At 40.3% G+C, this 22,823-nt stretch overlaps 2 pseudogenes across 2 annotated transcripts; both read left to right on the forward strand.

The window, feature by feature from the left end:
* The first annotated feature begins 13,423 nt into the window (after positions 1-13,423).
* LOC306650598 (THO complex subunit 7 homolog) lies at positions 13,424-14,244 on the forward strand (annotated as a pseudogene). Its single transcript has one exon. The product of its transcript is annotated as a THO complex subunit 7 homolog (transcript).
* A 6,351-nt stretch (positions 14,245-20,595) lies between these two features.
* LOC306651538 (large ribosomal subunit protein mL50-like) lies at positions 20,596-21,192 on the forward strand (annotated as a pseudogene). Its single transcript has one exon. The product of its transcript is annotated as a large ribosomal subunit protein mL50-like (transcript).
* The last annotated feature ends 1,631 nt before the right edge of the window (positions 21,193-22,823 follow it).

Raw genomic sequence — 22,823 nt, forward strand, 5'->3', positions numbered from 1 at the left:
CTTGTGATTGACATCTGAAGTCAGGGGGCAGTCTTGTGGAACGGAATCATCAACCTGTGCAATGTTATTCTATCCCCAGGTAGATGAATCAGAATTGGATTGAATTGGAGGACATCCAGTAATTGTTCATTGGAGAACCTTCTGCAGAGAAGTGTTTAGAGACTGTGTGGGAGTACAGAAGAGAAAGTAGGAAATGTGCTTTTGGCTTTTCCTATATCACACAGGCTAAGAATGGCATGATCTTTAGTTGCAGACCAGAGGGCCATAGGTGGTAGAAGAGTTAATAGAGCCCAGAGTTAAAGAAACATAAGAGTTGGGAACTGGTAGTGAACTGTCGATAGACACCTATATTCATGGGCAGACCAGAATATTGTTAATAGTGAAAGAGTTAAGAGAGGCGTGGGTATGAGGTCAGACCTCAGAGGCATCAATGGTTTAAAAATGGAGGTATTCAGTTGAAACAATATAGCATAGGCCCAGGCTGGGGGTGTGGTTCAGTGGTAAAACCTTTGCCTAGCATGCACAAAGCCCTGGGTTCAGTCCACAGCACTGCAAAAAAAGATAGCATAGACCCATTCTCCCTCTTCCCTCCTGCTAAGCAAACTGTCAACCATGAAATAATACAAGGGACAACCAAAGGAACATCACGAAAAGTGGTAAGAAGATGGTGTGAGGCAGAATATATGGATTTAAAAGTTGGTGGTGGTGCATGCCTGTAATCCCAGCAGCTGGGGAGGCTGAGGCAGAAGGATTGCAAGTTTGAGGCCAGTCTCTGCAACTTGGAGAGGCCCTAAGCAACTTAGCAAGAGCTTGTCTCAAAATAAAAAATAAAAAGGGATAGGGGTGTAGCTCAGTGGTAGAGTACCCCTGGGTTCAATCCCCAGTACTAAAAAAAAAAAAATTAGTTGGTGATGGTTAACAGAAAAGCACATGTTCTGTGTTTAAGACAATTGGCTGAAGCTGAGTGTGGTGGCTCATGCCTATAATCCCAGTGGCTCAGGAGGTTGAGGCAGGAGGACATCAAGTTCAAAGCCAACCTGATCAACTTAGCAAGACTCTATCTCAAAATAAGAAATAAAAAGGACTGGGGATGTAACTCAATGTTTAAGCACCCCAGGTTCAATCTGTGAGAAGTAGAAAGTCTGGCGGTCCATTTTCAGAATACAGTATTTAGCCTTAAACATAAAATTAGGATGTAAAGAAGGAAGCCAGAGGGGAAATAGAGCAGAATGGAAAGTTGCGAGCAGTTAACTCACAAAATAGCACCATAGCCCATGGATGTGGCAGATCCAAAGTCCATGCACCTCAACAGTTCCTTGACAAATAAGAAGTGGGGGAAGGAGTTGGCCTAACCAACAGAGTTAGAAATCTCTCTGTTATGAAGTAGTAACTTAAGGAAAGAAGTAAGAGCTGTGTATGTGTCAGAATGAATTCACCCCCAGAAAGCTTTCCCACAAGAAGGCTTTCCTGCCACAAAAGAACAAAGGGAGAGCTGGGGTTGTGGCTCAGTGGTAGAGGGCTCGCCTAGCATGTGTAAGGCACTGGGTTTGATTCTCAGCACCACATCAAAAATAAATAAATAAAATAAAGGCATTGTGTCCATCTACAACTGAAAAAATATTTAAAAAATAATAACTGTGCTTGTAAAAAAGAATAAAGAGAGTTGGGAACAACCAAAGGTATATTTCTTTATTTTAGTTATAAATAAACACAATACCTTTTATTTTGTTTAGTTATTTTAGTGTGGTGCTGAGGATCTGCACCCAGTGCCTCACATGTGCTAGGCAAGTGCTTTACCCCTGAACTACAGTCGCAGCCCCAAAGGTATATTTCTATAAATAAGCCAATAGAAGACAGTAAAACCTAGGCAATGTTGGGGAAGACTATGCACCCTATAGTACTCAGTCAGTGAGGAACTGAGACAGGGACCTTGTGCTCTGGGGGATAAGATGCTGATTGTAACCATTCTGGAGTCCCTCTGACCACCAGGCACTCTATCTTGCATACCATCATTAAAGTCTCACGTTTTTTTTTCCTGTACCCGTGTCTCTGAGCCCATTCTTTGAATTTGGGTAGGTGAGTGTGTTTCTCACAAATCCCTAGTACCAAAAAAATATATATTGGAAGAGACAGGAGTATAGGGTTAAAGTTTAAGTTGGAGATGTTTAAAGGAAAGTACTGCATGCTTTGTACTTAAGATGAATGGTAAAAAGGCCTCCGACATCTATTATTCAAGATAAACAAGAAAACATCAAGCAGATGCAAGTAGATCTGACCAAAATCCCCTGACAGAAAGTAACCTGGACTCTCATTTAAATGCATTTCCATGTTAAAAGATAATACCCAAGGGGGAGACCCAATACAATTTTAGGCACATTTTGAAACATGTGCAAACAGTTTTAACTGTGTAAGTTGATGCAGGTTGCAGGCAAAGTAAAAGGTTACCCCATAGCTTACGAATATGTTAATTTATAGCCCCAAACATGTATGTGCTATTCACCCCAACTTCCCTGCTACTCTGCCTTATGGTGTAACCACCTTGCCACCTTAATTAATTCAATAAGTGATTTTTTTTCTTTTAAATTTATGTGGTGCTGAGGATTGAACCTAGTGCCCCACGCATATGAGACAAGTGCTTTACCACTGAGCCACAACCCCAGCCCTTGATAGGTGATTTTTTTTTTATAACCCTCTTCTTTTTAGCAGTGTTTAATTTCTTTTTGTACTGGAGATTTAACCCAGGGGTGCTCTACCACTGAGCTACATCCCATGCTCTTTTTAATTTTGAGGCAGATTGCCCAGGCTGGCTTCTAACTTGCTATCCTGCCTCGGCCTCCTGAGTCCCTGGGATTACAGATGTGTGCCACTACATCTGTCTCTGTACTTAATTTTCATCCTGCATGAGCTAAAGAACCCACAAAAACAGCAACAGGTGAACCCATTTAGTATCTTATGACTGAGGGAACACTAAAACTGTAGAGTATCTTACATCCCCCCACCAACTGACAAAGGAGGGCAACTCAAGCTTAGCATTTGCCAACCCTGATCCTAACAACAGAGGGCAGTTCAAAAAGGCTCCCCTGGGTCAAGTGGAGGTCCCTTTGACAGCAGGAGACAAGCCCAACACCAACAGGGAGGGAGATGGATCAGGAGCCCATAACACAAATGGCCATGAGAAGTGCTTTGCTTTCCCATTGGGCCCCAAACTCTCCTGTCCCAGCAGGGTCCCCAAGCAGGCAGGCAGAACCTGTACTGAGGGACTCAACCATAGCAAAAGGCCAGGTCTGGAAAATCTCTTGCTTTCAAGACCTTGAAGACATGAGACTTCTGAGACTCTCTTATCCCAGTGGGAGGCAGGACCAAGAGAAGGGACCCAGCTACAACAAACAAAGAGGATCCTAGCAGGAATCCTCTTGAACCTTGTATGCCATGAGACCCCTGTTGTTTGCACAGAGACACATTGGAGGGTTATGGAAAATAATATTCCTAAAACACAGCTCCCCAAGAAAAATGGAGGGACAGTGTGGCTCAGGAGAAGGGAGGGGAAATTGACCAAACATTAAACCTTTCTCAGCGCACCCTTTCCTAATAACAATGGGCCCTAAACTTTAACCTTCCCCCATCGCAAATTAGCCCTAAATGGAAGCACAGCAAATATGGAAACTCTGGGAAACAATGGATCCCAGAGAAGAAGCAATGAGTTTCAACCTTTTTACAACCACCCTCCTAAATTAAAGTCTTAACCTGTACAACTACTCCCTGACGGTCAAAACTGCACCTACAGGACTTCTAATGATTACATCACTGTGCCCTATAAAACCAAAATACCCTCTGTAACTGAGGGCCATTTTCCCATCCGGAAAATGGGCTCCAACGGTGCCAGAATCTGCGAAGGAATAAAGGCTTCTCTAAATCCGTTGAGGTCTGCTTCCCGTCCTTTTGTGCTTACACACATGGGCAGCAGGAAGGCGTTGGTAGAAGGATCCCATCACAACCCTCCACCACCAAGACGTACCTGAAGGCTGGCCTGTAGAAATCCCCTCCAACCACTCAGCAAGTGGGAGCCAGAGAGACACCAGATAGACCAGGCCAACAAAAATAACATCATGAAAGCTCTAAGAAGGAAATTGCCATTGGAACCACAGCACAAAAACTAGGCCAAAACCTGCATGCTAAACCTAAACAGGATGACTGCCCACTAAAATTAGAAATTTAAATAGGACCCAGAAGAGCTGGGGATATAGCATGTGGTAGAGCACTTGCCTAACATGTGTGAGGACCTGGGTTCTATCCAGCATTGAAAATAAATAAATAGGACCCCAAGTTTCCTAACATAATAGACAAAATGACAAGGCTATATCTTAAAAACTTAAAAATAGAATTATCATGTGATCCAACAATATATAGCCAAGCAAAATAAAATTAGTATGTCAAAGAGATACCATACAGATTGTAAAGGAAGACATAAAACTGTCCTTATTTGTAAATGACATGGATGTCTATGTTAAAATATCCCAAAAATCTGTCAAAAATCTCTAGAGGGCTGGAGATGTGATTTAGAGGCATAGCACTTGCTTAGCATATGCAAAACCCTGAATTTTATCCCCAGCCATACAAAAAAAAATTCCTGGAGGCTGGGAGTGTAGCTCAGTGGTAGAGCACATGCTTAGCATGCACAAGCAATCCTGAGTTCTATCCCTAGCACCCCCCAAAAAATCCTAGAATTAATCAGAGTTCAGTAAGGTTGCTGGGTACAAAACAAATAAGCAAAAACAATCAAAATGAACATATAGAAACTGAAATTTAAAATACAATATGGTGTATAATTAGTCCTAAGAAAATAAAATACTTGGAGGTGGATACCATGGCACATGCCTATAATCACAGCAACTCAAGAGGCTGAGGCAGGAGAATCACAAGTTGAAGGTCAGTCTCAGCAACTTAGAGAGATCCTGCTTCAAAATAAAAAAGAAATAAAAGGGCGAGAGATGTAGCTCAGGGGTTGAGCACCCATGGGTTCAATCCCCAGGAAACAGAGAGAGAGAGAGAGAGAGCAAGAGAGAGAGAAAGAGAGAGAGAGAGAGAGAGAGGGAGGGAGGGAGGGAGGTAGAAATATTTGGCACCTAGATGATGGAAATTTTTAAATGTTGATAAAATCATGGAAGACCTAAATAACTTGGGAGGCAATACAAAGCTTATGCACTGGAAAGCTCAACATAGTCAAAACATCAATTTTTCTTAAACTGATACATAGGTTTAATGAAATTCCTATACATATCCCAACAAAGATTTTTGTAAAAAAAACAAAGGGAAAACAAAGGAAGCAGAATAGGTAAAACAATTTTGAGAAAGAATAACCTAATGGGAGGAATCACTCTACTCAATATTAGGGCTTACCATATAACTACATGAATCATGACACTTTATATTTAATTTTTAGAACCTTTGCTGTTTTCTGTTTTTGGTTTGTTTTTTTTTGTTGTTGTTGTTGTTGTTATTTTGTCTGCTTGGCCTATCTGGTACTTTTAGGGCTTCCATTTGTCCGTGTTGAGCTGCCTGAATGGGCAGAAGGGATTTTTTTGTTGTTGTTGTAGATGAATCCAATACTTTTATTTTATTTGTTTATTTTTCAACTTTATTTTATTTACTTATTTTTTGTGTTGCTTGAAAGCACCCAGAAACCACTCTGGACTTGGGAACTCATGCAAGAGATTTTATTAAGTGGACAGGCAGAGTGTCTGCCTGCAGGGTGAGAGAGAGAGAGAGAGAGAGAGAAAATGAGAGAGAGAGAGAGAGAGAGAGAGAGAGAGAGAGAGAGAGAGAGAGAGAGAGAGAGAGAGAATGGTGGTGGAGCTATTTTTAAGTAGTTGATAATAATAATGGCTAATAATAATGGACCAATGACTGAGGAGAATGTTCCCATGCTGAAAATCTGGACTAATGATTGCCAAGAATGTTCGCAGGCTGACGAGCGGACCAATAGCTGACTGGGATAGTTGCAGACTGACAATCTGGGTTGTGAAATGCTGTGAGGGGCACAGAATACTGGCAGCAAGCTGAGCCAATATTCCTCCCTTTTTGTTTTTATTGATACCAGGGGTAGGATGATGGTCTTTCTTCTGCAGCTTCTTCCTGCTGGTTAGGGGCAAACAGTCTCATTCCTGTAAAAAAGAGGATTAGGGAGGGCTTTAGGTGGGAGCAGAGTTTTGGAGATGGAGGTGTCAATAGTGAATCACAGATCTCGGCTTTGGGTGTCAGGGGCAGCTGGTAGTCTTGAAGGAGAAGCAATTGATTGACCAATCAATTGGTGAACTTGTGTGTGTGTGTCCACCAGCTCCAGAACATGTGTATCTGATCTTGTAGGAACCTCTGTTGGCAATTTAGCAGGCATGTCCTGTTTAGGAAGATCTGTAGACCTTAAAATGACCAAAACTTTCTGACTGGCAGTTTCACTTGATAGTTATCAGGACTCCTGCCTAAGAATCTCTTTTTTAGCCTCCAATCTTACTTATTCTTGGGGCTAACAAAAGTGTAGGTCTTAAGTTCCAATAAAGGAACTATTGTCTTTCCTTTTAAACCCAGTTATGACTGCATTTTGGTTATAACTGTTTTTGCTAGGTGTTCAAGACCAAACTGGTCAAATCAACCTTGTTCCTATCTGCTGTTATGGGTCAGCTGAGTTCCCACAGGGGTTACTCATGGAGAACTCGAGAGCAGCTCCGTTAGTGCCATTTGCTAGGTAGGGTCTCTTTGATGAGGTGGCTTTCTTTGGAAGTATCAGGGATGTCTCCCTTTTTCAATGACCCTCCTCTGCAACAGGTGAACTGATTGGCTTCTCATCCTCTAGTGGTCTCATCAATCTCCCTGATCAGGAGGTCGTGTGGCCCAGAGTTGCAAAGCTTCTTAGAGAAGCTCTCCCATTCCCTGGGTTCAGGTTGACTCAGAGGGCAAGAGCCAAATACTGGGGTTTTTTGCCCCTGTATTTTAATCTCAATCCCTAAGTTTGATCTTAAACATCCAGCAAGCCAGTCTCACCAATCATAAAGTAAGAGTACTGGGCTTTAACTTTAATGTTTATGACTTTACAGTTATTTAATCCCTTTTATTTAATTGGGGTCCGTATTGTCTTATCTGTCCTATGGGTGGTGGTTTATTATCTCAAATTAATTTAGGTCATTTGTTCTTGAAGTAGCACTTCTGCAAAACATTAATCAGGCAACAGTTATAGAGTTTACAAGGAAAATAAAAAATGAAATTAACAACAGTAAAACATTTAGTCTGTGTAATAGCTGTCTTGAATTTTGACTGAACTGTACATTATATCCCCTGCTTAAGATCACAGTAATTTTACAATGAAAAACAATCTTTTGAATATAACTTTAAATAAACGGAATTCTGGCTTATTTTGGAGCCATTCTGACATGCAGCAGGATGGAAGGCAAAGCCTTATCTCAGGTAAGGCAGGGTTCTTTACAAGTCTTAGGTAAAGTGTTCTAGTTCTGAAACTGATCTTTGCCTCTTTCTTAAATGTCATTTTAAGAAGTTTACATATATTGTTTCCTGAGTCTATGTGAATGTTAGTTTATACAATGACATTACATTCAAAACATAAATCAAGGAATGGCTGAGAGAACTTTAACTTTCATTTTGTGTGGCAAAGTGATAAAATGGTTTCATGTTTCAGGATATTAAACTTTAAACAAATCAGGCTCTAACAGGTCCTGTTATTGAACATTAAATGATATAAATAAATCCCCAACTCTACTCTTATTGACACAAAGAGGGGTGAGAGCAAAGAGAAGGTTTGAACATAGAGCATCTCTACCCACTTGCTGCTGCAGTGACAGAAGTTGTATAAGTCCCATTCTCCAGCCAAGGGGAGTTCAACTTATATTGGGGTCAGATTGTGTTGCAATGGAAAATGAGCCTGTGAGGTTTGAGATCTGGAGTCAAATGGAGAGGTTGAATGTATTTGAGGAGACAGCCAAGTGGGTGGGGGTTGCAGAGAATTTTAGATTGGGCAGAGCCCAAGGCTAAGAGCTCTCAGGATCCCAGAGAAGGGAAACAGGAGAGGAAGAGGTTATTCCCATAACCTTTTTGATTTCCCATGTAGGAGCAGACCATCAGTGAGGGTCGTCACCATCCCTGACAAGTCTGTGGCCGAAGCTGAGGGAGACCCTGGCCCAGAGAGAGAGAGAGAGTTCAGCACCATCATAGAAGAGCTCTGAGGACTCACCACCTGTAGAGAGAAGGCTGTCCAGAGTCGAATTCTGTGGTGGGCAAGGAGGTCAGCAATGGCAAGAGACAGAAACACCCTATGGTGGATATTGGCCAGGGAGGAGGGGGCACGGTCAAGGTGGCCCAGATCCCCATGAGGGGACAGCCAGCAGGCAATGACCTTGGATCCCATCCCGGGTTTCATCACAGAAAGACTTTCCTACCCAGAAACATTTTCTTCTCCCTTCTGCCCAATCCAAAGTAACTGTCTTTGAGTGAATATGTAATGATTTCACAGAAGAGCTACATTCTGGAAAAAATTTTTTTTTCTGTAATTAGAGAAAAGGATAACTTCTACCTGGTTTATATTTTAAAGACAGAAAGAGAGAATTAAGTTTGACCTCACGTTTGAAGCAACATACTAAAATTAGCTTAGGTTTAAATTCTTGATGAACTTGTACACAATGCATCCATTTGGATTCTCAGGGAAGAGCCAGGTAAGCCTTATTGCTTTACAGGAACATGCTCTTTTCTTGCCAGGTGCTTAATACTAAAGAAAAACATCTTTTTCCCCTTCTACTAAATATATTTTTGTATCTAGAACCCTTTATTTTTTTGTTCACATTCTGAAACAACTCTTGTGAAATTTATGAATTTAGATAAATTAAGATGAAATATTTTGTTATGTGATTGAAACACAATTGAAATTTTTGGGTCCCTTTGTATATAGAATTATACCTGTTAGAACTTGAGTCTTAGTAACCTTGTTTTTAGTTACAACACAAAAAAAAAATTTTTAAGGAGTTAGCATTTTAACTTTGTAAATTAATCAAATGTCTCTAACAAACACATTTGAGTAATCCCATACATGTCAAATCTAATTTAAAAACCAAGATATCAGACAAGTGTATTGAACAGTATCTGCCATCTCTTTCCTATTGAAGAGAAGTCCTAAAAACAATTGATATTAGACATTTTATAGACATTAATATTTTATTAATTTGACCACCTGGAGATTTGTGAGGTAAGTAATTTCAAAGACATTTCACCTTCATTTGTTACCCAATTTTAAATGACCCTTTTTAAATCACATGGATTAAAGGTATATGGAGCCATTTTTAAATTTTAATTCATCAGCACTATATTTGGATGCACATATATAGACAGACAACACGATATCAGACAATAGGATATACACATAACATGAAAGCAAAGGCCTTGTAGCTTTTTATAGGTGAATCTCCATTGCAATGTAACAGATGTTCAAAAATAACTCGAGTTGAATAAAAATAGAACTGATCAAAAAAACCATTAATCTAGGTATGTAGGATCAAAATTGTGAGCTCAAAAAATATAGCCTTTAAGAAAAACAAACCAAGAATCCTAGAAGAAAAAATTATAATGGCCATTAATTATAGCATGAGAGAATGAGAAAGAGAAGGGCATGGAGAGGGGGTGAGAGGGAGAGAGAAAGAGAGAGTGTGTGTGGGTTCTGTGTTGCAGCCCAGGAGAAATTTAAAACGGAAACTTTTTTCAGTCTCAGGTAGGTCCCTCACTGAGCCTGCTGCAGTCTACATTCCAATGTAGACTTCAGCAAGGCTAGGCAGGGGAAATTGCCTAGAACTTTTTCACCCTTTTTCCTGGTTGGTAATCAGTTCAGGTTTGGATGCAGAAAATTATGAAACATTATCTCTCACTACTTTCAGGAAATGGGGCTGCTATATCATACTCCTTACTGCAACATACCACTGGCTGTTGGGCTAGTTAGGGTTACCCTCTACACCAGCCACCTCCAGTAGAGGGTCTAGAAATATGTGCACAGGACCTCATGGCAGAAGGACTGGGTAGGCTGGGCAGGGGAATGGAAGCAGAAACAGAATGGAGCAAAGGAGATGGAGGAGCAGGGGCTGGAGGGGCCTCTGTGGCAGCAGACCAGTATGGGCACAGTTTGTTAGCTGAGTTGAAGTTGGAGGAAGAGGAGGGATTAAGAGAGGGAGAGGAAGCCAAAAGGAGGTGTTCAGGTTTGCAGGAAGAGCAAAGATCAGGTTTAGTGTGCAAGAAAGAGAAAGCTTGAAGATCGGGAATCCCTTTCCATCTGCCTGCTCACTCACAGATGTTGTATGCCATTATGTGGCCATTTTGAATTGATTATCTAAAGGATAAGTTTTGGTGGTTTTAGGCCAGGGGTCAGGTAAAAGGGTTTAAGATTGTCTAGTAGACACCCCAGGGGTGAATCTACTGGAATGGAAGACCCAGATCCCATGGCGGAGACTGATACAGCCAATTCAGTGTCCATGGCATCCTGAGGTCACAGACTAGTCGACTGGAGATGAGAAGGCAGCACAGTGATGGGGTCATCACCCAACCATCAGTGTGTGCTGGGCAAAAACCAAGAGAGTTGAGGACCTGATGTCAGGATTTTCGAGAGCAAGTGTGAAGAGGAGCCTCAATCCTGAGAGAATCTCCACCATAAAGATCAGGGACCCACCTGTCAGACAAGATCAACTAAGGGGGCCAGCCAGAACTATAAAAGTCATGGCTGAGGGAACCCCCACTCCTCAACTGCCTTGAAGGTGCCGGACGATTAACAGTTGCATCTTAGGTCAGCAGAGGAGTATTTAAGTCAACCTAGGGGAAAAATCACCAATTTGAAGCCGGTGGTGGATGTGGAGGAGAGCATCCAGGTGAATGGAAGGTGAGACCAGCGTCTGGGGGTCTGGGGCATCAGATGGGATTCCACCCACCTAAGTGGTGGTAGAAGAGCCCAGTAGAGTCACTGCACTAATGAAAGCAACCAGAAACTACTCTGGACATGGGAACTCACACAAGAGATTTTATTAAGCAGACAGGAAGAGTGTCTGCCCTCAGGGTGAGAGAGAGAGAGAAAGAGTGAAAGAGAGAGAGAGCAAGAGAGTATGTGCAAAAGCAAGACTGAGGGAGAGAGAGAGAGAATGGTGATGGAGCTATTCTTAAGTAGTCAAATTTCGCAGGCTAATAATAACAGACCAATGACTGACAAGAATGTTCCCAGGCTGACAATATGGACCAATGACCTCTGAGAATGTTCACAGGCTGACGAGCAGACCAATAGCTGACTGGGATGTTCATAGACTGATAATCTGGGTTGTAAAATGATGTGGGGAGGGCAGAATACTGGCAGCAAGCTGAGTATGCTAGGCAAGTGCTCTACCACTGAGCAACAACCCCAGCTCTGTCAGAAGGGATTTCTACAGTGTGCTATGGGTGGATGCATACACACGTAAATCAATGGAATAGAAGAGAGATTTTGCTTATTTTTGCAGTACTGGGGAATTGAACCTAGGGTGCCTGAGCCACATCCCCAGCCCTTTTCACATTTTATTTTGATACAGGCTCTCACTAAGTTGCTGAGAGTCTCAGTAAGTCGCTGAGGCTGGCTTTGAACTTGCAATCCTCCTGCCTCAGCCTCCCAAGTAGTCACAATTACAGGCCTGCACCTTATGCCTGGCTGAATGGAGAACTCAGAAAAAGCCCCCAACAAATATGACCAATTTGTTTTTGCAAATTCACAAAAACAATTCAATGTAGAATGATTGCATTTGCAACAAATAGTGCTAGAATGAGTCCACATCCATAGGCAAAGAAAATGAACCCCAATCTAAGGCTTGTCTTACATATAAGTTAGTTAATACAGAATGTAAAATGTAAAACTATAAAATTTTTAGAAAAAAATAGAAAAATCATCAGGATTTAGGGTTAGAGTGTCCTTAAACTTGACACAGAAATATGATTTACAAAAGGAGAAATTGATCAATTGCACCTCATCAAATTTACAAACCCTGATATGGAGGTGCAGCTCAGTGATAGAGTGCTTACTTAGCATGCATGAGGTCCTGGGTTCAATCCCCAGCACCCTCAAAAAATAATAAATAAAAATAAGATAAAAGCCCTTATTCTGTGAAATCTCATTTGAATAGAAGATGAAAAGATGAATTACAGATTTGGAAGAAATACTGGCAAACTACATATATTTCACAAAGGACTTATTTCTAGAATATATAAGGAACTTCAAAACTTGAGAGTATAAAAATAATCCAATTAGAAAATGGGCAGAAGTTATGAAGAGACATTTCCCCAAAGAGAATAATATATACAGATGGCAGATATGTACATGAACTGATGTTCACTATCATTAGCCAAATACAAGTTTAGATCACAGTCTCCACATATCACAATGACTGAAATGAAATAAAGTGAAAACACCAAATGCTGTCAAGGATAGGAAGAAACTTAATCATTCTTACATTGCTAGTAGGAGTGTAAAATGGCATACCTATTCTGCCAATTCTGGGTTTTGTTTTGTTTTCAGTGCTGGGGATTAAACCCAGTGACTCCAGCATGCTAGGCAAGGGCTCCTCCACTCAGCTGTACCCTAACCCATGGCACATACACTCTGGAAAATAGTTTGACCATGTCTTATAAAACTAAACATGTAGCTGAGTGTGGTGACACACTCCTGTAATCTCAGCGACTTGGGAGTCTGAGGCAGGAGGATTTGGAGTTCAAAGTCAGCCTCAGCAACTTATCGAGGCCCTAAGCAACTTAGTGAGACCTGTATCAAAATAAAAATAAAAAGGTTTGGGGATGTGTCTCAGTAGTTAAGCACCCCTGGGTTCATTCCCCAGTACATAAAAAAAGGGAGAGAAAGAAAAAAGAAGAAAAGAAGAAAGAAAGAAAACTAAACATGTAATGCAGTGATTGCATTCTTGGGTATTTATCTGAGAGGAATGAAAATGAAAATGTATGTTAACACAAAATGTGTTCACAAATGTTCATAGCAGCTGCACTTTTAACATCCAAACACTGGAATTGGCCCAGATATCCATCAAGAGGTGCACTGTGAAGCAAACTGGTATAGCCATACTATGGAATAATGTTTATCTATAAAAGGGAACAAATTCTTGGTACGCACAACTTGGATGGAATGCTCATTAAAAATATTCAATCTCAAAAAGTTATATGATGTATGATTCTATATGACATTCTCAAATTGCAAAATTGTGGAGATGGAAAGCAAATTAATTTTGTTGCTGCAAATTCGGGACTGAAGTGGCATTGTGTGGGGTGGACTATAAGGGAAGCATGAAGAAGATCCTTGGTATTCTGATTGTGGTGGTGATTAAACAAATTTACAAATGTGACAAAGTTGCATCAATCTAGGCACGCCATGGGAGCCGTGACTGACGATGAAATGATGGAGATGGTGCTGGAGATGATCGAAGAATTAATTTGCTAGTGAAAAGTTTCATTAAGTGGTGCAACGCTGGATCCCAAGAAGAAGGATATAGCCAGTACCAACCTATGCTGAGTACACTGTTTCAATGTGAATTTTCAATGGGCAAAACTTTGTTGGTATATGACATGAATCTCAGAGAAATGGAAAATTATGAAAAAATTTACAAAGAAATAGAATGTAGCATTGCTGGAGCTCATGAAAAAAATTGCTGAGTGCAAAAAGAAGATTCGTCAAGCAAAACAAATACGAAAAAATTGCCAAGAATATGATGCTTTGGCAAAAGCGATTCAGCATCATCCAGACAGGCATGAGACATTAAAAGAATTAGAGGCTCTTGGAAAAGAATTAGAGCATCTTTCACATATTAAAGAAAGTGTTGAAGATAAGCTGGAATTGAGACGGAAACAGTTTCATGTTCTTCTTAGTACTATTCATGAACTTCAGCAAACATTGGAAAATGGCAAAAAGCTCTCAGAGGTAGAAGAAGCTCAAGAAACAAGCATGGAAGCAGATCCTAAGCCATAGGCAGGCAAATCACCATTCCCAAGAATATTGAAAGAGCTATGTGATCTTAGTGTGTTTACAATTTGTTGTGCTCTTGACATATTTGAAGTTGTGTCAGTGAAGTGCTTTGTTTTTAAATATTAACGCACATCTCATTTATATTTCTTCACACAAAGAAGATGGCTTCAGTATATATTTGTTTTTATTGAAATGCATTTTTCATTCTTAAAAGGTAGGAAGCAACACCAAAAAATGTTTAATAAAATGTCTTCAAGCTGAAAAAATTGCATCAATCTAATCACAGATATAAACATAAAATTTTAATTTTCCATACTGGGGATTGAACCCAGAGGTACTTTACCACTGGTCTACATCCCCAGTCCTTTTTATTTTTCTTTTGAGATCAGGTCTCACTAAATTGCTGAGACTGGCCTTGAACTTGCAATCCTCCTGCCTCAGTCTCTCAAGTCTCTAGAATTATAGCTGAGCACCAACCATACCCAACCAGACATAGAAATTTGAAAATACATATCAGTTACCTGAGAACAAGGTTGATAAACACTAGAAATCAGGTATTTAACAGGTAACAATCTCTAATAATTTCTCGAAAAAAGATTAAAATGTAAACAGGACTTATTAAAAAAATGAAAAACAGAAAATCAGTGAAGAAATTTAAAAGGAGATAGAGAGACGTTCTATTACAGAACGTAGACCCCCATCAATCACCACACACTGTCCAGAAAGCTCATCCCTCACCACATAATTATGCCTTCATTTTTCCCAAAGACTCCCATCATACCCTACAGGCAGTAATCACAGCCATGAATAACCTTATCACTGACCACACACACCAAACACAGCTCATACTCCAGATCCATTATCCACTCACCTATGACCCCTCCATTATTCAATCGCAGGAGTGCCCTTACACACATTAGAACCCCCATCACTAACTGTGCACATACTCCATCATTCACCCATATGTCCCCATTATTCCCTAGGCAAACCTCCCCTTTACTCACTCCATACCCCCTCACTCACCCCAGAGACCTAACTACTTGACCCAGATACCCTGTTTTTCACCCTACAGAACACATTCTTTTTTTTAACACAATACCCTTTTATTTATTTATTCATTCATTCATTCATTCATTCATTCATTTATTTTTAATGTGGTGCTGAGGATCAAACCCAGTGCCTCACATATGCAAGGCAAGTGCTCTACCACTGAGTCACAACCCCACCCCCCAAGAATGCATTCTTTACACTACCTTTACACTATCATTTATCCCACAGACCCCACCCCCATCACTGTCCTCAGAGACTACTCAGCATTCACCCCACATACTCCCATCAAACTTCTGTGGTATCATGGACTTTACTCATTTCTGGTACCTCAGTGTTATTGTAGGATGGAGAACATAGCTTTGTCCTTGGGTGGATTCTAGGTTGAGGGGTGACATTTCAGGTGGTTCCTATTTGGTACAACAGAGAAAAGCTTCCTCTCTTCTATCATGGTTTGGGGTAATCTGTTACACAACAATAGGAGACAGATAAATATTCATACACAAACATTCACATAAATCTATATGATCTCCATATCTGCAGATTTTGCATCTGTGGATTCAACCAACCATAGATCAAACACATTTGGTAAAAATTTCATCTGGGGGCTGAGATATACTTCAGTCATAGAATGCTTGCCTAGCATGCACAAGGACCTGGGTTCAGTCCCCAGCACCACAAATTTTTTTTTTCATCTGTCCTATGCACAGACTTTTTTCTTATTATTATTTAAACAATATAGCATAGCAATTATTTGTATAGCATTTGCATTACATTGGACAGTGTAGGTAATCTATGATGATATAAAAGCTATGGGAGGATGCCAGTAGGTTCTGTGCAAATCCTACTTCTTTATGGACTTCAGCATCAGTGTATTTGGGAATCTGCAGGGAAGCCTGGAATCAATTCCTTTGGATGCTAAAAGATGACTGTATGCTCCTATACACAAAGATACAAGGTCAACACTACATAAAGGCAAATTGATAGCATTGTTGCTGAAAGCTCAGTCTTTGTCCCCAATGCCAATCCAATAATGAAGATACAGTTTTGAGAAAAAGAGAAAGAAGGTTATTACTTTGCTAGCAAAGGAGAAACACAGGGAACTCCAGTCCCAGAGGCTGTGATTCTGCCCATCAGCAGGAACAGGGGGCTTTTAAAGAGGTGACTCTAAGGCTACATTCCACATGTTATCTGTCTGAGTTGTAATTCAGTTATTATTTTTAGAGAGAGTCATTTCTGAGATCTTCTGGTACAATCCCCGAAGTCTGGATTACTTTGTTCCTATGGTGGGTGTGTACTCAAGGACAGATAAATCTGCCTAGGATGGGGAAGAAAGGTAATTCTGTTTTCCCTGAGATTAGGAAGGGGAAGAGATTACTGTGGAACAGGAAGTTAGGAAGAGAAAGAAAGACGTCCATTTTAAGAATAAATTGCGGTGGCAGAGCAGCAAGGGTTATTTTCAAAGCACAAAGGATGCCACTGTTACAGTATATTTATGTCTATGGAGATATGTGCATGAATGGATTTATGTTTTTATCTAAGTATGTAGTAAATTGCATGTAAGTCTATCTACGTGGCTCTTTCTAAATATATGCTGCCAGGTCTGGTGGTGCAAGTTTATAATCCCAGGGACTTGAGACACTGAGGCAGGAGGATCACAAGTTCCAGGCCAGCCTCAGCAAATTAGGGAGACCCTAAGCAACTTTTTTTGACCCTGTCTCAAAATAAAAAGGGCTGGGGATGTGGCTCAGCAGTTAAGCACCCCTGGGTTCAATCCCTGGTACGAAAATAAATAAATAAATGCAGATATATAAGAGGACTTTGGATATTTGTAGTTTTACATATATTCATGTAACAAATATATTTGTTATAAACTAAGTGTGAATGTGCATTTAATAAAATTTAATGCATTTAATAAAATTAATATTTTCTATTTAGCTATATATAGTATATAGTCAATTTTTTATAGCCATCTTTTTAAATCCTAAAATGCAGGCATTTAGTGCTCATAGAGGATTTGGTTGCATAATGGTGAACAGTGGTCAGTTCACCCCATGTACACATATTATCAGCTGGAGATTACATACACTTCTATATATCTCTAGACATAATAGGCACAATGTTTTAAGGGAGTGGTGCCCGGAGATAGAGTAAAAATAAAAAATGTAGCAGAAAAAATGCACAGAAAAAAAGTTAAATTTAAAAAGCAAAAAGAAGCTGGTTGCAGGGCATAAGCCTGTAATACCAGTAACTCGGGAGACTGAGGCAGGAGGATTTAAGGCCAGCCTCAGCAACTTATTGAGATCCTAAGCAGCTTAGCTAGACTCTGTTTCAAATCTTTTAAAAAAAAAGGACTGAGGATGTAGCTCCGTATTAATACACCTCTGAATTCAATCCCTAGCACCCCCACACACAAAGAAAGAAGAGGCATGTGTATTATCACAATTCTTAGAAGAATGTTTTATTTACTTGTTTATTTTATTATTTATTTTTATTTTTTGGTGCTGGTGTTACCACAGGTTACCAGTGACTGAGTTCCCCTTCCCTGGATGTGAAGATTGACCACCCCTGAAACGCCAAGGCAAGGGTAGAAAACAAGTTTTATTTAAAGAATAGTAACACAGACTTCTCTGCAGAGAAGGGGGCCCAGAACTGGGTGTCCGTGGGAGGGGGTGAATCTTGTCCTTTTTATAATTTCCAGGTTTCTTACTTCTCATGTCCCCTCCCTTTATCCAGCCCATTCAGTGAAAAGGCAGGAGAGGGGCAATTCAGGGGGAGCAGCCCAGAGAATACTCATTAATAATTCCCTGCTCGGATGGACAATCTCCCTCTGAGGCGGGTGACTTTTTTGGTTATGGTTAGGGGAGGAGGAAGTGTCCTGAAGATATTAACATTCCAATCCCCCAGAAGCAGGTGACTTTGGCCATGAGTGAGGGGGATGTATCCTGAAGGTACTAACAGTCCATTCCCCTTTGAACCAGCTTCCATCTTCCTGACCTGACGGGATTCATCTATCTACACTAACTGCCTGACCTTTGTTCTTGCTTCACTGGGGATGGAACCTAGGGTCTCACATACACCAAGAGAAGTGCTCTACCACTAAGCTGCACCCCCCAAGCCCCTAATATTTCTGTTGTTTTGTTTTCATTTTGAAAACTTAAACACATGGATAAAAGGCAATAAAAAGTATAATGAACCAGCATATAACCATAGCAAGTTTGAACAATTTTCATAAAAACAATTTTAAGCCTCTACAGTGGCACACTCCTATAATCCCAGCAACTGATGCAGGAGGATTGCAAGTTTGAAGCCAGCCTCAGCAATTTAACCAGAACCAGACCCTGTCTTAAATTAAAAATAAAAAGGATGTACTGGGGATGTAACTCAGTGGTAAAGCACTAAAGCACTCCTGGGTTCAATCCCCACTACCCTAAAAGAAAAAAATTAAAAATTTTACAAATATCATATATATATATGTGTATATATATATATATATATATATATTTAATTTTATATGTCCATTATAACTCTATGTGAGCAGGAAGAGAGTAGCCCAAACTTCAAACTTCACATTGTGGGATGCAATTCCAACAACCATACTGTTGTGGAAATGACAAGAGGGTACTTGGAAAGTAAGAGAAACCAAACTTTATTTTACACCAGCAGACCCAGAGGAGATTAGCATTCCAAAATTTTGAGCCCTGATCCACAGCTTCTCACCATATTTATAGGTTATTTGACGTCATCTTAGACCCATCCTATCATTGGGGCTTTTTCCTCTTTTTTAAAGAAATTCCTAATCTATGTGGCTGAAGGCCTGTGCAGGGTCTCTAACATAAAGGATGCTCACTGGACAGATAAGAAGAAACAGCTGTGTTCACAGACATCTATTACGTTTCAGGAGGATGTAGTGAGACTCTTAGGGCAGTTATTGACAATGCAAAAGGTAGCGGCCCATGGTTAACCAGGTTTCCTGGAGAAAGGCTAAGAGAGAGAGGGGAACTGACCCCTTCCCCAGGCACTGGACTCTTACCATAAAGTTTTGTAATTTCATTTCACAACCAGGTCTGGTTTTGCCACCTCAATACCATTGTCCCATCTTCAGGCAGGAATGCCACCTACACCCTTGGCCTTGCCCCCCAGGAGAAATGGCTGTAGGAGGTGAAAGATTATGGAAAATAATATTTCTATAAGACAGCTCCCCAAGAAAAACAGAGGGACAGTGTAGCTCAGGAGGAGGGAGGGGAAATTGGTCAAATATAAAACCTCTTTCCTAATAATGGGCCCTGAGGGGAAAAAGCAGTTTCATCCCTTCCCAGGTTCATCCTCAGCATCTCCACCAAAAGCAAACATTAACTTCTTCCCAACCCCAGTGCATCTTGAAGGAAGGAGGCAAATACTGAACTGCTGGGCCCTGGACTTTGACCTTTCCTCATTGCAAATTAGCCCTAAATGGAGGCACAGCAAATATTGAAACTCTGGGAAACAATGGATCCCAAAGAAAGAAAAGCAATAGGCAAGATTTGAGTACTCCTCCCTTGGGATCTGGACTCCTATCTCCCGAGATAATAATGAGTTTCAACCTTTTTACAACTACCCTCCTAAGTTAAAGTTCTAACCTGTACAACTAGCCCCTGACTGTCTAAACTGCATGTCCGCAGTCTCCAATGAAACTATAAAACCCAGACTCCTTCTCGTAAGTGCAAAAGGACGGATGCAGACCTCAACGGATTCATTTATTCATTTGCAGACTCGGGCACCGTCAGGGCTCATTTTCCAGATGTGAAAATGGCCATTGGTTACAGAGGGAATTTTGGTTTTATAGGGTAGGACTAATTTGTCATGGGGGATAGTCAAGGTTTAGGGTGCAAAAATCAATATCTGCCCCTTTCCTGTTATCAGGAAAGGATCTGCTGGGAGGTTAATCCTTGGCTAGTTTCCCCTCCCTCTTCCTGAGCTGCACCTCTAGCCGTTTTTCTTCGTGTTCTATCTTGCAGGAATATTATTTTCCATAACTGTTCACTTCTGAAGCCTGGGGGACCATCTCCATACCAGAAAATGGGCCCTCCTGTGCATGATCAATGGACCTCACTGTAGAATAAAGCAAATCCTGCTGATCCAAGGTTTGCTTCCTGTCTCCTTCCTCCATCATTTATGGGCTGTGAGTTTACAGGAGGCATCATTGCAGGCAGATGGTTTGCCCACCAGTTCCCAAAGGAACCAAAGACCACATTGGCCATGATGGCTGAGGGTAAACTGAGACTTGAGCTGCTAAAGAGGCTGCACATTGGTGGCAAGTAGGCAAGTAGTGAAAGAAAGGATCAGATAAAAAGTAGAAGGGGGCTTTGTTACTAGTCACCTAGATGCCAGCTTGTATCCAGAATGGCAACTCCAGTTAGTGGTGGGTGCAGGGGATAAGAAACCAATTTATGGCAGTCTGTGGATTGAGGGATTGTGTACCTGTCAGATCGCCTTGACAGAGTTTTATTATTTCCTGGCTTCTTTTGCCATATTATAAAATAATCCCAGCAAAAATGGCGGCATTGTATGTGTCTAGCGTTGCTAGAAGAGGCTTGCTGTGGATAGTCTTAGGGACGACTTGCGGAGAATTTTGGGCTGAATCCAGAAAAGAAAAAGAACCAGTGGAGACTGAGATGGTAGAAAAGGTGAAAAAAAGAAAAAAAAAGAACCTATTGTGGTGTGTCCTCCGTTACAAAGATAAACATACATACCTCCTGAAGATCTTCAGAGTTGTTTGGAATCTCATATGAAAGAAGTTTTTGGTTTTTCCCTCCCTAGTAATTGACAAGATATCTCCCTGGAAGATTGTCATATGAAGTTCAGTCTTTTGGCACATTTAGTTGATGACTTGGGCCATGCAGTGCCTAACTCTAGGCTTTACCTGATGTGCAGGGTCAGAGATGTTCTTGATTTCTATAACGTCCCTGTTCAAGATAGATCTAAATTTGACGCACTCATTGCCAGTGATTTGCCTCCCAATTGGAAAATCACTTGGAGTTACTGAGCAGTTCAGAAGATCAGCACATTGAAGTCATTTTTGTTGCCCTGAGCAAGGGGGCTGCTTTTAGACTTTTTGATACTTTACCTATCAGAACACTTCTCCAAATCCATTTTTTTCCATAGAGGAACACATTATTTCTCTCCCCCAACCTCATATCATGAATTAACAAAGAAATAGCAGGATTTTCTTTTCACATTTGCTGAAACCATTTTTAATGGAATCAGGTCATTAAGAATTTATGGAAAATTTCTTCAGAGGACACTATAACTAACGGGTTTAAGATAGGAGGTCATTACAAGTCCAGATGTGGTCTTCACTCTTCATAGGAATAAAGGGATAGTTGCAAGAAAATGTTGTAATTCTTTTAGGACTCTTAAATCTAAGTTGGAATTATCATATGTAGAATGCATAAGTTAGGAAACTTAATACATGTTTATAAAAGAAACAAGTCTATGTTGTATATTTTAGAAAGTTGTTACTTTCACTTTTTTACTGCTTGAGTAGAAATAGTAGAAAATACATAGTGCATTCTGGATTAAAAATAAATAGATAAAATAAAATAAGCCCTGATGAAATATGACTGATTTCCTTTATAAAGAATAGCATGAGCCAGACTTGGTGGCACATGCTTGTAATCCCAGTGACTCCAGAGGCTGAGGCAGAAGGATCATGAGTTCAAAGCCAGCCTCAGTTACTTAGCAAGGTCCTAAGCACCTCAACAAGAACTTGTATCTAAATAGAATACAAATAAAGGACTGGGAGTGTAGCTCAGTGGTTAAGTGCCTTGAGGTTCAATCCCTGGTACCAAAAAAAAAAAAGCACCACCAGGCTCCCTTTTCCCCAAATTTATAGAAGTATCACTCTAAATTTCTTTATGATGTTTAACATTAACTTTTTAACATTTTTGCATCTGTACAGTAGCTGGAGTTTATTCAGCATATAGGTATGTGCAGGGGCACCTATCTAAAAAATGTTACATTTTTTTTTCCTTTCTAATATTTGCTCCTCTAATTTCTGTCTATAATTTCTTAACTAGCATTGTTTAGTTCTTTTAGGACATGTCGGATTCTGACTGGAATCAATCTCATCCTTTTTCTCACTTTAGCTTTAGTAGATGGTTTCTGTGGGTCCACCATTAATACGTTGCTGGAGATTGGTTTCAGATAAACATTTTAACATGTTAAAGAAATATCCAGAGCCAAGTGCTATGGTACATGCTTGTAATCCAAGCTTCTCTCCTGTAAATCCAGGTACTTCAGAGGCTAAGATAGGAGGATAGGGAATTTCAAGCCAACCTGGGCAATTTAGTGAATCCCTTCTCAAAACAAACCAAAAACAAACAAACAAACAAAAAAAAAGGAATGGAAAGGAAAAAAGAAATACCTACCTACTAATACTGTATTCAAGTTCTTACTCAAAATGATCATTGATGTTTTAAATATATATTTTTAGTTGTTGATGGACTTTTATTTTATTTATTTATTTATTTATATGCAGTACTGAGAATTGAACCCAGTGCCTCACACATGCTAGACAAGCACTCTACCGCTGAGCCACAACCCCAGCCCTGATCATTGATTTTTATCATTCATATATTGTTTTGTTTTGGGTGCTCAGGGCACTTTACCAGTGAGCTACATTCTCAGACTTTTTTTGGAAAGTGGGGGTGGGAGTACTAGAAATTGAACCCAGAGATTGGATGCTCTATCAATGAGCTATATCCCCAGCCCAGCCCTTTTT

The sequence above is a fragment of the Sciurus vulgaris genome, assembly GCF_902686455.1.
Source record: "Sciurus vulgaris genome assembly, chromosome: X".
NCBI lineage: Eukaryota > Metazoa > Chordata > Mammalia > Rodentia > Sciuridae > Sciurus > Sciurus vulgaris.